The 5,638-nt window shown below is 46.0% G+C and overlaps 1 long non-coding RNA gene across 1 annotated transcript; it reads right to left on the bottom strand.

Annotated features, from left to right (window-relative positions):
• Positions 1-3,731: 3,731 nt before the first annotated feature.
• On the bottom strand, positions 3,732-4,833 carry LOC123065266 (uncharacterized). The gene is made up of 4 exons (XR_006430944.1): positions 4,467-4,833; positions 4,302-4,383; positions 4,144-4,214; positions 3,732-4,058 (listed from the first exon to the last, which is right to left on the bottom strand). It is a non-coding gene; the product is annotated as an uncharacterized lncRNA (long non-coding RNA).
• Positions 4,834-5,638: the final 805 nt, after the last annotated feature.

The following is a 5,638-nucleotide window of genomic DNA, read 5'->3' as shown; positions in this document are numbered from 1 at the left end:
CGGTCGCAGTTTGGCATTAGGGTTAGATCGACGGTGGACATTTGGCGCTAGGGTTACATGGGGTTTGGAGGCAGTCAACGGGGTTTTGAAAGGTTTGACCGAACATTCAAATGTGTATAACTAATTAAAAAAAATCTAAAAAATGAAAAACCTGCGCATATAGCCTTTTTATGTTACATAGTTATGATATAAAATGATAAAATTGATCTAATGATCTTTGCTTGAAAAAACCTTCACAAATTGGACTATCTCGACTGAGGTTGCATGGAGTTCACAGGAGTGAGAAGAAGGTTTGAGGTTTTGAAAATGCAAAAAAATCAAAAACATCACCTTAGCTTCATTTTAGAGTGACTAAGGAGGATCTGAAGTTATTTTTGCATTTAAAATTTTTAAACTTGTTTTATTGCTAACTTTGTATTAAAGGGTGTTTTTTCAAAAATAAATTAAATAATATGAATACTTATTCAAAAAAAGGTGAGACTTCGTATTGATCCTATATAGGTATAATATAAGCTAAGAAAATCTTTTTTGGGTGATTTTGAGAAGGTCGAAAAAAACTTGCTTAGAAATGGGGCCGTTTTCCCTTACTTTGGAGCCTGTTTGGACAACATTGTCCGTGACTATGAGTTGGAATTCACAAAAAGGGTTGGATTTATGAACTAAAGTGCATAGTAGTACATAAAACGATGCAACATCACAGAACAAACAAATGAACTCAAAAAATATTGAAGATAGGTTCAAATTTGAATATCGGTTCAAATTTAAATTTTATTTCAAGTCAAATCAACATCATAGCACATAAGTTATCACATGAAAGAACATAAGTTTTCACATCAAATGACAACAAACTTAAGTTTTCACATCAAATTTGAATGTTTTCGACTCTATTTCTTTTGCTTCTTTCTACCACTCGATTTCTTCTGCTTTTTTCCACCGTTTGGTTCCACGGTGCATAGTTTGTTGATGCTGATGCTCTTGCTTTTTGGCCCCCTCAACTTTTGCACCTGACCATGTCTCACTTCTTCAGTTTGAACTTCTGCAGATTGAGTAGATGGCACACATTGTTCAACTACTTCAGTTTGCAACTCAACACTTGGCAGCACAACCTCCAAACATGGCAACACAGTTGTCAAAGCAGATTCGAATGGCAGCACAACAGTTGCTTCATCTGCAACAGTTTCAGATTGCCCTAGCGTCTGCAAAACAGATTCAGTATGCATCACATCGTCCAAAACACAAACACTTAGCTCATGTTCAGCAGTAACAGTTTCAGTTAGCTCCATATCTTTGTCACCAAACATTATCTGCTTAGTGCTCTTCCTTCTATAGCCACTGAGTCTTGCTTTTTTCACTGGCCAGCATTGTTCAACAACAAGCGGTGGGGCTTTTTCTGCACGCTTCCTCCTAAAAAATAAAGCATTTGACTTGGTTAGATACTAGAACAAGTAGCAAAATCAAAAACTTGCAAAAACAGTAACATAAACATACTTTGGCCTCTGAGGAGTGTAGATGCACTTGGATGAACCAATTCTATGCCCAAGTACCTCACACAACTTGCACCTATTTTTGTTACCTTTTTGAGCCCTTTTGGGCTTATCATTCTTTTCCTTTTCCTTTTTCCCCTTCTTACTACAACCACCTTTCTCGAACCAAGCTTTGAATCTGCTCTGTTTAGGCCTCCCAGCCTTTCTTCTAGTGACAGGGGGACACAAGGTAAATTCTATTTCCACCTCAGGCCACTGAGGTTGGTCAGTCAGTGCAGGAATTGGACTTGCATATGCAACTTTGAATTTTTGTACTGAATAATACTCATGCAAATATGGGTGCATATTTAACCTGGGTTTAGATGCCAAAAAAAGTATGGAATGCTCACATGGTTTTCCAGTGTGTTGCCACTCTTGGCAAGTGCACTCATGCAACTCAGTATTTACCACATGCCTCTTGCCACTCTTTGTATCTCTAACTTCAGCACCCCACAAGGAAGATTTCTCAACAGATAGATGTGAAAGATTTCTACTCCTGTTGACCACCTGTTGTACCACTGCTGGAAGCTTGTCCCCTTCCAAAATATTAGCAATTTTTCCTCTCAACTCCCACAAACGCATGATCATGATTCTTATTTGGTCCACCATGTCATGCACAGGCAAGTCTTTCAAATGCTTCACTTTGTTGTTAAAACTTTCTTCCAAGTTGTTATTGATCACATTTTATGGCAGTATTAAAACCTGATCTATACCACAACAGAGAATGGTGGGTGTTCAACCATGAAGCAAATTCATTATCACTACATGATGCCAATATCTTACCAAGGTGATAGGAATGTGTCTGTCTGGTGTAGGATCTTGCTGCTAGCCACATGCGCCCAAATTCATCTCCTTTGAATTTTTTTATCAGATTCATCCACATATGTCCAAAGCACTCCCTCTGCTCAGCATGGGGGAAAACAATTTTTACTGCATTTTCCAACCCTTTACATGCATCTGTGTGGATGGCCAAAGGAGAAACTGGCCCTATGCATCTTTTCAGTTGCATCATGAACCATATCCATGATGCCTCTGTCTCTGATTGAAACATTCCTATTGCAATTGGGAACATCCAGTTGTGTCCATCTAGAGCATTGCATGCAGCCAACTGACCATTCCACTTTCCAGTCAAAAAAGGTGAGTCTATGCTCAAATATGGACGACAACCTGCTTTGAATCCATCTATGCAAGGCTTCAAACACATAAAAACTTGCTGAATAAACCTTGCCATCCTCTGTTACCTCTGTATCTATCTCCACTACACTCCCAGGTGACCTCTTCTCCACCTCTGCTTTAAAACTATACAACATCCTAAATGTGGTTGCCCAGTCACCATACAATGATTTCATGGCCCTTTGTTTTGCTTTCCACACTGTGGTATATTGCAGCTGGATGGGGTACAACTTCTCCAAGTCAACTTTAAGCCTCTTTGCAGTAGTGTTTGGAGTCTTGGCTAAAATAGGAGTAATCTTCTCTATAACCCAAAGTTGTGATGTCATCTTTGAAACTCTCTGTGAAGTGGTCATACATGTACTTCCATCAGGTTGTAGTCTGGTAGACAAGTACCATTTGCAAGGATTGCCACCACCATCATAACCTTTGCACCGAGCATAAAATTTCTTTCGATCAGTCCACATAGTCTTGGCATCAAACTCTTTTTTCACTGCATAGGTCCTGAAAGACATCCTAAACTCCTTCATGCTTGGCCACAACTTTCCCACCTCAATAACTGGGTTCTCTTTGTCATACAAACAAACCAGCTCATTATCATCTGCATCATCCACATCATCTGCAGCCTCTCTCATCAGGTGTTCTTCATCCTCATTTGCATTTCTAGGGCCTGTGTTACCTTCAGCTGGCAAAGAACTGTCATCCTTCTCCTTATCTTTGTCATCAACTTGAATGCCAAACATTTCGGCCATATCAATGTCAGATATTGGTGTAATGACCAAATCTGTTTTTTCATTCAACTCTACTACATTCCAGTCAACAACAACCTTCCTAGCACCATGGGTTCCCTCCTCTCCATCTGCATCAATCCCAGTATCTTCAGCTACTATAGTCGGTTCAGTCAACAATGCCAACATCTTCTTTTGTGAAACCCACTCATCATCTTCCATCTGTGCAGCCATCTTTGATGGCACATAACCAACTCTGGAATGAGTTTGCAGATCAATTAGCTCTGCATAAACTGTTACTTGTTTGCTTGCCCATCCTCCTTGCTGATCAATTTCAGCAACCATGGATTCTCCATCTTCAATTCTCACATATTCACCATTATAGTTATCGAAACGTTGCAGAGATACCTCTTGTTCTGGACCCCAAACAATACTCTCCCCAATTCTCTCCACCAAATTGCCCACGGCCTTCTCCTTCATGATCTCCAATTCCTGGGGATCAACATCTGCAAAATCGACATCCAACCTCACGGTGGTATCTCTATCAATGTCTTGGACACTGCCATCACTGAGCTTGGCTTTACAGGGAAAAAATTCCACTATAATTGCGAATGTGGTGGCAGAACCTGAACCTCCCCTGTTTTGTCAATGGCAGGCAGCGGCGGCAGTCACTACCAAATAGAGTTCGATTCTAAATCGCCAAGAAAAGAGGGTGGCATTACCGATTTGAAGCACTGTCTCCTCGGGGCAGCCCGTCTCCTCGCTCCATCTCATCTAGCCCTCGCTCCATCTCCTATCCAATCAAGCAACAGGGGCAGCATGAGGCCACAGATTTATTCAAAATTCAGTGGAATGGGAGTAGTGTTTGGAAAATACTCACTCGCAATAGCCGCTGCAGGGATAGGCGCTCCACCACCGGGCCGCGGAGAAGAAACAACCCCCGGATCCAATGGAGCCCGATTCTAAATCGCCAAGAAACAGAGGGCAGCATGAGGCCACAGATCCCCCAAAATTCTGGGGAGTGGGACTAGGGTTTCGGGCTCACCTCGCAATAGCTCTGCCGCTGCCGAGAAATGCGCTCCACCACCGCGGAGAAGAAACCACTGCCGGAGAAGATGCTTACGGCGGCGCCGCTCGCCCAGTCCAGCACGGGCGAGTCGAGCACGGTCACACAGTCACCGGTCGAGTCGTGGACGGTTGACTCTTGACTACGTGGCCATAGGTGGACCCCACCAGTCAGAGCACATAACCCCCAGTGTCCTAACCAAATCTCAGCCTAACGGACAGCCAACTAGCCGCGTAAATGGTGTGTCGCATGGGAGCTATTTTTTCCAACGAAGATGTCGCATGCAAGCTATTACAGCCAACGACGTCGCATGAGAGACAGTTCACACCAACGACGTCGCATGGGAGCTATTCACCCGGCGTCCAGTTGCCGCATCCAGACTGCATCGGCCCTGGCTCCATGCCTCCTCTGCTCGCCACGCCGCAGTACCAGAAGCACGGCGCAGTGGAGCCACCGCAGGGGTTGATTATGTGTGGCTGCGGCGGCTGCTCCTTCTGTTGGATCGGCGCCGGCACCAGCGCAAACGAGCCACCGAAAGGGCCTGTGCGAGGCGGCTGCTGCTGGATCGGCGACAGTGCCGACGCCAGCGCCGGTGAGCCACCGCAAAGGCTTGTGCGAGCCGGCTGCTTCTGCATCGGTGGCGGCGGCGCCAGCGAGCCGGTGATGTTGATCTTGACCCCACGCCCCATGAGCTCAACAAGCAGCCGCGCAGTGTAGCGGGCGTCGTCCAGCCCGCAGTGCAGGCGGCCCTCCCAGTCCAGCCCCGCCGCCCGGACCGCATCCTGCAGGTTGACCCGCCCTCCGCCACCGAGTGCCGCCTGGAAGGGGAGTCTCATCGAAGTAGGAGGGCTTCTCGATGCCCTTGAAGCGGCATTCGAACTCCAGCATGGTGCGGCAGTCCCAGTCCCCCATGTCACGACGGCCAGGCGGACGCGTCTCTTGTTCCCTGCCCCCGCCGTCGCCGCCTTCAACCAAGTGTCGTGCAGCCAGAGCGCCTCGCCGAGATCCACGCCGCCGTCGACGTCCTTCTGCTGGATGCCAGTGAGTTCCCTGCAAAACTGGATCAGCACAGGGTGATGTTTTGGACGAACGTACCTGCAAAAGACGGACTCGATGCGGCCGGTGGCGCTGTCGACGAGCACGGCGGGGAA

This window comes from Triticum aestivum, chromosome 3B (genome assembly GCF_018294505.1).
Source record: "Triticum aestivum cultivar Chinese Spring chromosome 3B, IWGSC CS RefSeq v2.1, whole genome shotgun sequence".
Lineage (NCBI taxonomy): Eukaryota > Viridiplantae > Streptophyta > Magnoliopsida > Poales > Poaceae > Triticum > Triticum aestivum.
The sequence above is the reverse complement of the archived record's forward strand: the minus strand, read 5'-3'. Positions and strand labels throughout refer to the sequence as shown.